Raw genomic sequence first — 12312 nt, forward strand, 5'->3', positions numbered from 1 at the left:
AGTTCTGGTGGCAGACATTATTGTACGTTCGGTAAACTGTAAGTTCGTCGTATACGATATATAGTCATTATACACTATACTATAGTGTGTATCATTTTATGAATGATCTGAGCAGAGTAATAAACGCGTATTAGGTTTTACAATGAATTATGATTTTTTCGGAAAAACTAATTTAAACTTTGACATCATTGAGTTTCATCACGGATTTGGTTAGCTAGTTGTTAAAAAAATAATATAATTCATTAGAAATTTATCAGTACTATAATTTTTATAATCACAAAAGACAGCGGAAACCGGAACACCTGCATCAGATTTCGGCAAAATCGATTATTTTTTGTTGTAATTTTAAAAAGATTTTCCGTCTGGAAACTTAAGACAATTGACAATTCACTATTATTTAAATTATCATTGTCTTCATACACAATAACACTTAGAAAATATTGAAATCGATGTTAAGTTATTTGTAAGTATTTAAAATGTTTGATTTTTTTTTTTTTGCCAAAAGTTTGAAAGTTTTTCATAAACTCTTTTAGAAATTTTAATACATTTGCAAAATTTTTTGTTTTTTAGTTATATACAGTCCTTTAATTGAAATTTTAAATTTGGACCACGATACAGTTAAATAATGCTCTGTTGTGGAGTGGGATACCTAATAGATTTTAAGTGAAAAATGCATGAATTACATCACCGTTTCAAAATACATTAGTTATCAATGTTATCGTATATCATTCGGTTACAGTGCTTAAACCAAGTTCTGTTATTGATTATGTCAAGAATTTAATTTTACTTTACAGAAGAGTGTAATTTATTTTTAAATTAATTTTTATGGATACAAGTATAAAATATATCATCTCTATAATTTTATCGAAATCAGAAAACTAGAGTGATGGTTCCAAATTTTTAAAAATAATAATGCTCTTTTAGTACAGTGGTTTTGAAATATTCAAATGAAAAATTTTTGATGTTCTCAAAAGAGTAAAATTTTATTTGAGATAATTTATGAAAGAAGAAAGGTTCAATGCATTAGCAGTATTTAGAATTTAAGCAGAATTAGTTAAACAATTACATTTTAACGATATTATAAATAAAACATTTTCTCATAAAAAAGTAAATAAAAGAAAAGTGTAATGATTCATATTCTTTTGAAGTATACCTAGGTGGTTTAATCTAATTTTATTTCATTTTTATTTTTATACTTATTTGTACACAAATTATGTAGCCCAATAATTCCAAAATATTATTTCATTATTTATTCAAGTTGAATAATGATGGGCTTAAAATATAAAAAAAAAATACATGAAATATATTTGCATTTATAAAAACAAATCAAATTTTAACAAAATATTTTTTAGAGAGCTGTTCAAGCTGGAAGAGCGCAAACTGTATACAGCGCCTACGGTCACGGGACCAGTATTCAAACCATTGTATACGCCTATGTGGTATGTCGATATATTGACTTGTAAAAGAATAATATAATAACAATATGAGATGATTTTTACTAAAATTCTTTCTAATTACTATATTGAATTTAAAAATATATGAATAATAACCTTTTTTATAATAAATACATTACGTAATATATGCATTGGGCTGATAGTGTATCTCCGCTCAGAATAGCTTGTCATCGTATACAATATGATTTATTATTAAATTTGAATAATTTAATACATTTTTAATTTATAGTCTTCTACTCTATATATTATACGTACTATGTGTATTAAAAACTTACTTTTTCGATTATTTTTTTTTAAATACATCATTGTTGGTATTAAGGTTGATTTTTACATTTTATTTTATTGCGAAATAATTAATCACAATATCTTTATTCATAAATTATAATAGTACAAGTCATTTATATATATATATAAATATATAATTTTGTTGTAAATACTTTTTTAAAAAACTAAATTAATACTACGAGTATTATTTTTATTTTTATTGTGCTATTGCTTGTTTACGTTGTGTTCATGATTTACATTATACGTAATGTGAAAACGTTTCTTGATTTTATTAAAAGAGATTCAATGCAGTATAAATTACGATATTTATATTAAAGTATAACAGTAGACGTATATATATATATAATATTATAATATATAAATTATAAGCCTATACATATTAATACTTTATACCCTATTCTCGTATCCGTATATATTATATAATACCATAATACATACTTTGAATCGAGTTTCATCGACTCGAAAACTTTTTAAACAACATTTTGTCCCGCACCCCATTTCATTCGTCTGCCACGTTGCCCTTCCATTAATATAATCTCTTCATTGACGGCTACATGAAATAAAACTGTCCCTTATTCGTTGTTCGGTTTCGATTTTCGGAAAGTGAAAACAAACTTATCCGACGTCAAATCCATCAGAGAGAAAGATTACGGATTATTCGGATCGATTATTATTATTTTTATTAACGACTGTTTTTTCGTTGACGAAATGTTATTCTTATTGCATGCATTTTGCTCTCTTAAAATATTATTTTATGGACTATTGCAGTAGGTTTGCTAACAAAAAATAGTGAATACTTTGACTATTTTTTGATATATTAAAATTCGATAAAAATCATTCAACAAAAAAAATATTTACTAATAAAATTACATTACTATAGTGTTCATAAAAACAGCATAATGGTGAATACTTTACACTTTAGATAGACCAATATTTATTTTTTTTGAATATTTGTGTGTTCAGTTATACATGTGATATAGGTACCTACTACATAAGTTAAACCGAGATTGATATAAAATAAAAAACTATTTTATAATATTTTAATTAAATAAATAACTATAGATCTTAGAATTGATATAATTAATATAATAGTTATCTTTAAAAAAAACCGAAGATTTCGTCCTTTGCAGTATATACAATAAATATAGTAAGTTTCAAGTGTATTTCATCATTCAGTGTAAGTTACTTTAACACGGCTGTGTTAAATTTGAATTCGATAATATAAATGATTGTTAAGATAAAAAATATAAAAATAAAGTTTCTGAATGTCTAACAGTATTCTCTGCCAGCAAAGCTGGCCATAAGTTATATTTAATAGCATTTCCTCCCAGTTACAAACAGTATATCAATACTTGAGTTCCTATACCTTTACAAGTACTGAGTAATACACGTTATATTGTTTTTGTTGTGAAATTTGAGTGAATAATATGTGTAATGATGTACGTCTAAGCAATCATATATGATTAAGATTAAATATTTAAATACAGTATAATAAAATAATTTAAAATAATTATTATAACCTATAGTTATAAGTCGTTTATTAAATAAGATAAAATTATAAAAACGATAGATAACACACACACACACACACACATACAGGATATTAATTATAAAAAGGCTGATCACCGCCGGCCACAGCACAGTGTCCTTACCATCTTTTTGTATAGACGATTACGAGCAAGAGTAAAAGACTACGCAGATCGAATATACGAGTACAAGAAGATGTAAGTATTGAAATTGTTAATAGTTAAAATTAAGTATATATTAAATAATTCATGTATTAAAATAATTTTAATGAAGTTAATAAGTTTAATTAAATAAAGAAAGTATTATAATTTTTTAATGCACACTGGTTACCTTACAACGTACTCAAAAAATCAATAGAGAAGTCGCTGTCAGAAATAAGAAAGGTAATATACTGTTTTGTGATTAATTTAAAGGCTCATAATCGAAACTCGATATATAAAATATTATAACGTCCTTTTGTATTATTACATATGCCAATGAACCATACATTGTAACGTGAATAAATGTCTCAGATAAAAATCTGTATATAATTGCATGGAGTAAAATACATTGAATAGATAAGGAATTTGTACTAAAGTATATTAAGTATTTTCTTCAAGTGGAGGTTAAAATATTGTAAGAAATCATTTTGTAAGTCTCTACATAATAATAAAAATAAATAAATTATTACTGCGATTACAAAATATACATTGCTATAATCATATAACATTAAAGTAAAAAAAATCCGTATTACGTATCTAAGAGACAGAAAATACTTTAAAAAATAAAAGATTCTGAAACTGTTTCGTGGTAACTATTAAAACGTTATCTAGTACGGTGAAATATTTCGATGGAATACGACGAATATGAGAGGAATTTTTTGTTAATATTATTAAATAAAACATTTAGTTATACCGAGTACAATTTAACGTTGGTACACCACATAAAAAGTTTATATAATATATTATACCCGGTACTTGGTAGTAATACACGAAGCAAGCGATGAAACGAATTCAGTATAATTGAAGGATTATTGTTATAAATGCTGTTGTCGAGTAATCATAAATAGCTGTACCGAAATGGTACGACTTAGTGATCAAACAAAACTATGTTAGATGACTCTGGGTACAAAATATGAACGGGTCAGTATAACTTATATAATGGTATCACGTTTTACTTCATGATAGATATTTTGATGTATACATCAAACTTTGTAAATTTTTTTATCATTATTTTTAGCATATTTTTTCCCTATGTATAAACTAAAAAAAAATATACAAACAGGAATATCATAAACTCATTGGACGGCGGGAACCTCCTACCATTCATCAATTATTCCCATAAAATACGCAACACCGTAACGGGTCTACTACATCGTACGGCCGATAAGGTTTTTTAAGAATTCGTAGCCCTTAGAAGTATATAATAACAATCGTAATATTTTAAATTTATATGCCACGTTCTAATATTATTGTGATCCCGACGTGCAAGCACGTGCCGCCGTGAACCGCAGTTCCGCCCGTCTGAAAGTCGAGTGGTGCCGAAAGTCGAGTGCAAACGCCGGCCGCCGCCGGTTGTTTACACACAACACATGCGCGCGAAACAGTCGCCGGCGGCGGCGTCGGTCCTCCAAAAACACAAACAACGGCGCGCGGCTGCGGAAGTGGCAGCGGCGGCGCGCGGTCCGTTTCGGACGGTCGATCGATTCGTAGTGTACATTGTGGAGTGGTTGCTTATAATATATGTATAGGATGCTGTGAATAAGGTGCTATAACGACGTACCTATTATTGTCGGAGTGGATTGTTAGAGACTCATCTTGGCGATGGCTGATAAAAATACTGAAAATATTGGAAGTATAACAATATCAAAAAAAAAAAAAAAAAAAAAATCAGTAGCAATAATTGTGTAGTGTATACCTATAGAAGAGTTGTCCTAACGCAGATATATTATAATTAGAACGCGGATTTCTAAGCATTTGCATATTTATTTTCCCTTTTACTTTTTTGGATTTTTGTCAGTTATCTTCACGAATCATAACAATTTGAATTTAAAGGTGAATATTTTTATTTTTTTTTATATTTCTACATATTTAATGGTTATTGCATATGTTTGCATATTTCTACAAAATTCGAAATATTTGCATATTATAACAAAAATTTAAAAAAAAATTGTGTAAAATAACATTTTGTCAAGTAGAAATATTAAAAATAATTTTGTTGGCATTAAGTTATAACCATAGTGCGGATTTTTATGCAATCGCTTATTATTTTCTTTTTCATTTTTTAGATTTTTTTCAGTTATCTTCACGAATCATAAGAATTTGAATCTAATGGTGAAATTTTATTTGTACATTTCTATATATTTTTACAAAATTCAAAATATAATGCATATTAAAACGAAACATTTTTATATACTTAGTTTATTTAAATAATTATAATTTATTGTAAGTTGTTTAATTTGTAAATTTTATATAAATAAAAAAAAATTTTCTTGCATATTTGTCGCATATTTTTATAATTTTTACTGCATATTATATGGAATATTTCGATACTTTTTAGTGCATAAAAATCCGTGTTCTAATTATAATACAGAGCAAATAGGTGCCCGATTTATTTTAGAAGCGGGCTTTGTTTTCAATTATATTTAGCTGGCGGGCCATTTACGAACATGACTTACACTTATGACTCTTCTATACGTCATATAGTATATATAGTTAAATAGATAGGCATTTAAATCAGACAAACTTTTAAATTGCACATGTTTTAATAATATCAAAAATAATGAACATTGCTGGGACCTATGAAAAGGCTTGTTAGTTAGATAATAATTTTTCAATGTTTGGTGGTGTTGGTAATAACATCAAATCTGAAATGTCGAAGGACAAATTCAAATGCGTTGACTGGCCATCGTGGTCCACGGGCCTGGGTTTGGGCAGCCTTGATATAGAGCGTTTGTCGTACAGCCCGCTGTGATGAAAACGTTTTCACATTATTTACAACAACAACAACAACAATAACAAAATTAAATAGTACGGTAAATTTACAACGATACGATGTATGTGAAAATATTTTTCGAGACTTCCACACTCGAGTAGCAATGCAGTATGAATTGTTCCGGTAATATGTACTTGTGATAAATAATTTTATGTAGGTTTGGAGAAAAGATCTTGAAAATGTTAACTATTATGGAGATTAAATAAAATGTAACTATTATCGATGTGATGGTATTATGCGAAAAATCGAAGGTTTATTTTAAATTGCTACTATGTTGACGTGTATAAATTGGAATGACCTCAATATTATTATTTGTTAGATAATAATAAAACTATATTGTATGAAGTATAGTATAACAATATTGTTTGAAATAATAATATTTTAAATAGAATTAGGTACTCGTAATAGTAGCTGTGGATTGCAGAGCGCAGCAATGTAGGCGGATAAACAAAAATCGAGCATATAGTTACGTCGGGTCACAAAAATTATGATCTATATACAATAATAATAATATCGCTTGTTCGGATGCAATTTTCCTACATTATATTATATTTACGGTTTGCGACGATATAGTCAGTGCTCGAATCGGAAAAAATTAAACGACGCGGATGCAAAAGTCAAAAAAAAAAAAAACTCGAAGCCTCGTACCTGACGGTTTATGACGTGTCTTATTGATCAGGGTGCAGTACAACATTACTACAAGGGGTGTACGCTCAAATGTTCGTTTTTTGAAATGAAGAGGTATTCGATCTCTCCGCTTCGCTTTTCAATTATATAAAGCGTCGAGTAAAAAACCATTAAAAAGCAATCGCTACTTTTCAATACACACGTTTTCGTCTCCCCACGGCGGCAGCGTAAAACAACCAACAACAATCGTACACATAATAATATGATATATATATATATATATATTATACTCACACCCACGTGCACTTTTATATATATTTATATATATGCGTTAAATGCGACGTGTATATAGGGTGCGTCGACAGTGGCGTCTCAATGTGTATATAATATTATGTATATATGGCCACAGTTGTTTTTAGTAGGTTTGTATAATATATACCATGTTTATTCAGTGTCGTCGTCGTCGTCGTCGGCGGCGGCGGCGGCGGCAAAATTTTGGGGTCCGGCTTGCCCGCTCCGATCCCGCGCACACGACTATACATCGTCGGTCGGTCCGACATCGGTTAGCACTCTGCGCGCGTGTCGTAAACAACACGTGCTGACGGTTTTTTTTTTCTGTTCACTCTTCCCCCGCGACGAGAGAGCACTTTTCTTCTCTCCGCCGCCTCCACCGTCCGGTCCGAGAGCGGTGCTGCTTTCGCCCACTGCAGTAGACGTCGCGCGCGCGTTCAATTAACCAGAACAAATGGAATCAGTTGCCACTGCCGCCGCCGCCGCCGTTGGTTAAACAAATAAACACGACCGAACCGACACCCTCGACGTAGCCGCCGTCGCCGTCGCTACTGACTATTATACGTGTGCAAATAAGACGTGCGCTCGCGTGCATTAAAATGCATCGTTATATTATGTACGTAACGTATATTATTATATTCGATCGCACAAGCGTCGCCCCAAAGGCCGCCACGTATACGTCTGCAGTGGCGAAAAAACTAAAAAAGTCACGCCGTATGCAGCCTTTGGGCAAATAGATATATATATATGTGTGTATATGTTATCGAGTATTATACGCTGCAGCTATTGCAGTTGTTATGTGTAATATTTAATTATGATGACATTGCTGTTATAGTCGTGCGCAGTTAATCCAAAGATGACCGCCGTCGGGCTTTTTTTTTGTATACTCAAACACAAAAAACACGGTGCGTTGTAATTTATTATATATTCGCTTCTGGTACTCGGGACTCAATTTTGAGAGAACTGATGAACGCGAGTGGTCTGGAACAGAATATCTTAGACAAGTCGAGCCAAGTAGGTCACTTTGGTAGGAAACTAATTTACAACGAAAAGCCACTACTAAGCATATTTTAGTGTTTAAGAGGACTCGTTTGGTTGTCTCCGTCTTATATACATACAACATAACAAATTTTCGTTCAGCAGAATCCATTTTATGTTATTAGCTTTAACATTACAGTAAATTTACTTATTACCAAACTTAAAGGTAAGAATTTTATCCAGTCAATGATTTATGCTTTTATTAATATCACTAGCGGCCGGAGAAACTCGATTCCGGATCTGTAGAAGACACTTTTTGCACTTTCGAGTGGGTTGTGTGAGAATCAGTGTAAGTGAATACCCTAGGTCGGAAATAAGACTTGAGAAAACCCGTAATTAGAAAAGTATAGTGGTCAATAGTTAAGTCTAGTGACGAAACCGGTGATAACGATGTTTGCACCACTAATTTGGTGGCTGAGTGTGGCTCTACATTTTGGAAGTGTCATCGTTTTAAACGCGTAAATTAAAGTTTATAAAAGTCGAATTCGAGTGTCTAGTGTTCGGTCATCACAGTGCAATACACCTTTTTCCGTCGTTTTCCCGATGCTTTTGTGTATATAAAATAAATAAAAACATTTCGAAAACGGTAATTGGAGGTATAGCTATCAGTTATCATCCGGTGTATGTCGATACGGACGCATTCGGAACATTAAAAAAAGGACATTTTGGGACGCACTCGGGAGTTTCCCGTCGATACCTGGCTAGGCAATCAGCCTGCCGCGGATTGTTTTACCCCCTGACATCGATATTGTTGTGCTGTTCTGTACAAAAAAATATTTTAAGTCGATTTGAGTGTTTGATTTTCAAGCGAACAGTTACCACCAATGAAAATCTAGTTAAACTCATTTAAACTTCCCATGTAGGCAATCCGATTGCGTCGAATCGCAGACAATGTTAACGTAAAGGGGAAATTGTAAATGTATTGAGTATACAACTTGATAAACGCATTATTGGAAATACATGCCAAATGTCAAAAAGTTGTGGTACCTAGTCAGTTAAAAATCATATACAAAGATATAATATATATATATATATATGTATACACACATAAATTTGCATTGTTTATGGATAAGTGTTGTTATAATTTTGTATTTTATTAGATAAGTATCTGCAGCACCGGATTTAGGAGGAGGTGGCAATCCAGGGCACATGCTCCGGGCGTTATTCATAAAGAGGCGCAAATTTCTAATTATATAATAAGTAAAAAAAAAAAGGTTATTGATATAAAAGGACGCCAATTTCATATTATTTTGCCCTGGGTTAAAAAAATGTATTCTCGAAGTGTAAAATTTACTATATTTTGCCAAGCAATGTAAAATTAAATGTGTTACCAAATTTATGCAAATAATTAAATGGCCCTCACTTTATCAATATAATTTCATATTAATTACGAAACACATAACTGCAACGTTTCATGAAGCATAACTGTATTCATAAACATTTTTTTAACATAATAAAAAATAAAAATACATATGTTATATTTAATATAAGTTATATTCACACACACACACAATAATAATTGAAATCCTACAGAATTATACTTAAATATTCATTCAATATGTAAAACTGGAAGCTATAAATTATACTCATACTCATTTATTTTTATTCTTAATATATTAGGTGTATTATATGCATTTGTTATGATATTCACTTAAAAATTATGCAAAAAATTAATATTATTGCCCTCATTCATCAATATAATTTCATATATTAAAAAAAAAACACATAATAGCAATGTTTCATAAAACATTAGGTACTGTGTTCATACATAAATAATACATATGCATAAAGAATTATAGGTATTTAAATATTTAATATTATATATGATACTGAAAGCTAAAATTTGTATTCAAATATTATATTTTATACTTAACAAACTTAGTCACTAATTATTACCATTGACCTAAAGTGTAATCAAAATCATTATGACAACGTTTTTTACACACATTAATGTATTTTGTACGATACCTATATACTATCGAGACAGTAGGTAACATGCGATACGAATATTATAGCGGTCGTGGAAGTATCCGAGGGTTAAAAAACCGAAAACAAAAAACACATATTTAATAATACAGAGAAATAATGCGATTTATTGAATAATAATAATAATAATAAAAAACAGTTGCATATGACGATATGACAAAAACACGAAATCGTAGAATCATAAAATACACGGGTCAGCGGCCTCTTTTTCTGAACGCAACAGCAACGGCCATGAACGGAATTCCAGGACAAACAGCACATGTACGGCTCGCAAAAGACACGTTTTACGCGATTAGATACCGCGCAAATGCAAAAAAAGGTGAAACAGACTCAAACCAGTCAACAGAAAAAACAGAGAAAAACGTCAAACTGCCATCTGCAGGCGACCAGTTTTGTAAATTGTAACCGCAACGACGACGGCTACGGATCGAATCGGCATATAAAACGTACACGTATGGTTCGCAAAAAAACGTGGTCTAAGCAATAAAAGACGAAACGCGGCTGAAAAAGTTCGCAAAAGGCCGAAACAACGAATGAAATGCGGAAAAAAAACGAAAGTAGTAATAATAATAACCACTGATAACGAAAATTGGCCCCTTTGACGGAAAAATTTTCGAACATAACCTCTATGGGGGCTGTCGAAAAATGAATTCTAATTTTCTGATTGTCCGAACCTTATAGTCAGCTGTTCTAAGCGTTATCTTTTCACATTTTTTGGTATAAGATTTATTATTCATCATCAATCAATATATATTTAGTCGTGCAGGGTGTGATATATTTTTCTTTTAGATTTGTAAGTGACATTTTTCTACAACCGCGTAACCCAGGAAAACGCATTTGTCTCCAAAATGTTATTTGGATTCTCAACGTGAAAGCCAAACCATAAATAGCTTACATAATACCTATTTTAATTTATAGGTTTTTATATGTAAAGTATTTTTTTGGAATGATATTTTTATTTCAAACTTTTCCAGGAAAAGGATTACAAGAAAACGTCCAACAACAACAGCAATATAATTCCACGAATAAATCAAAAAAAAAAAAATGTAAGTATATCTACATATATTTGTTGAACAAACTAATAAATAAAATAAAATTATTTAAACTTAACAGAGATCTATAATACTAAGAAATCAGAATCGTTTTTCAAAAGTGATATTTGTCGCATTTAAGCTCTTATAATGAACCATTATTATATTATTCTGTGTGGTGGTTAGCGGAGCGAGATGAATTTATTCTCGAATATAAGGTATAATAAAACATTATAATAAAGTTTAAAGGTTATATGTTATAATCCATACTTTTTGAGGGCGAAGTAAATTTAAAGATTTGAAATTGTTATCTAACTAAATATTTTATTGTTTTTATTTATTTGGCGTAACTCACATAATTTGATTAGATAAATTAAACATCTAATTATTAAAATAAATTGTAAATTTAAAATAAAATACAAATTCAACTGAACTATATGCGGAGTTACTCTATACCGAGTTTACTCGGTTTGTTTCAAAAATCGAACTGTTCTTAACACCATCAAGATATTATATTTACATAGGTAGTAGATACCTACTATATACGTGTAGGTACCTACTATTACACCTCGTACCTACTATACATTGTATTATACGTTTTTCTGTCGTAATTTATAGTATATTATAGGTATGTTTATTGTACATGACCTATTATTAAACAAATCATATGAATACAAAACGTATTATAGCAGCATATTTTATTTTATATCCTTTATTATTATGCTATAGTTAATATTAGTTTATTGTTATGTATTATAGTATAACACATTATAATCTACTACCTAGGTTGTATTATAGTATAACACATTATAATCTACTACCTAGGTAGGTACATATTAAACGTGTAATTTAGACGTCCGGCCCTTTACAACTTAAATCACGATCAAATTCACAATTATTGGTATAATAATAATTTAAAGGAAATGGTCATTTGTAATAATGCGTTGTATTAGTGTACGTCGCATGTTATTCCATTATGGCGTGGAATGGTTATCTGTTATACGCGTGTATATGCATTTGTAAATATATGTATGTATGTTATATATTACACCGTTTGTGTTGTCGACTTAAACAAATTCCAGTCATCATCCCCTTACACG

The sequence above is a fragment of the Melanaphis sacchari genome, unplaced genomic scaffold (assembly GCF_002803265.2).
Source record: "Melanaphis sacchari strain LSU unplaced genomic scaffold, SCAv2.0 Contig94_pilon_pilon, whole genome shotgun sequence".
Taxonomy (NCBI): Eukaryota; Metazoa; Arthropoda; class Insecta; order Hemiptera; family Aphididae; genus Melanaphis; species Melanaphis sacchari.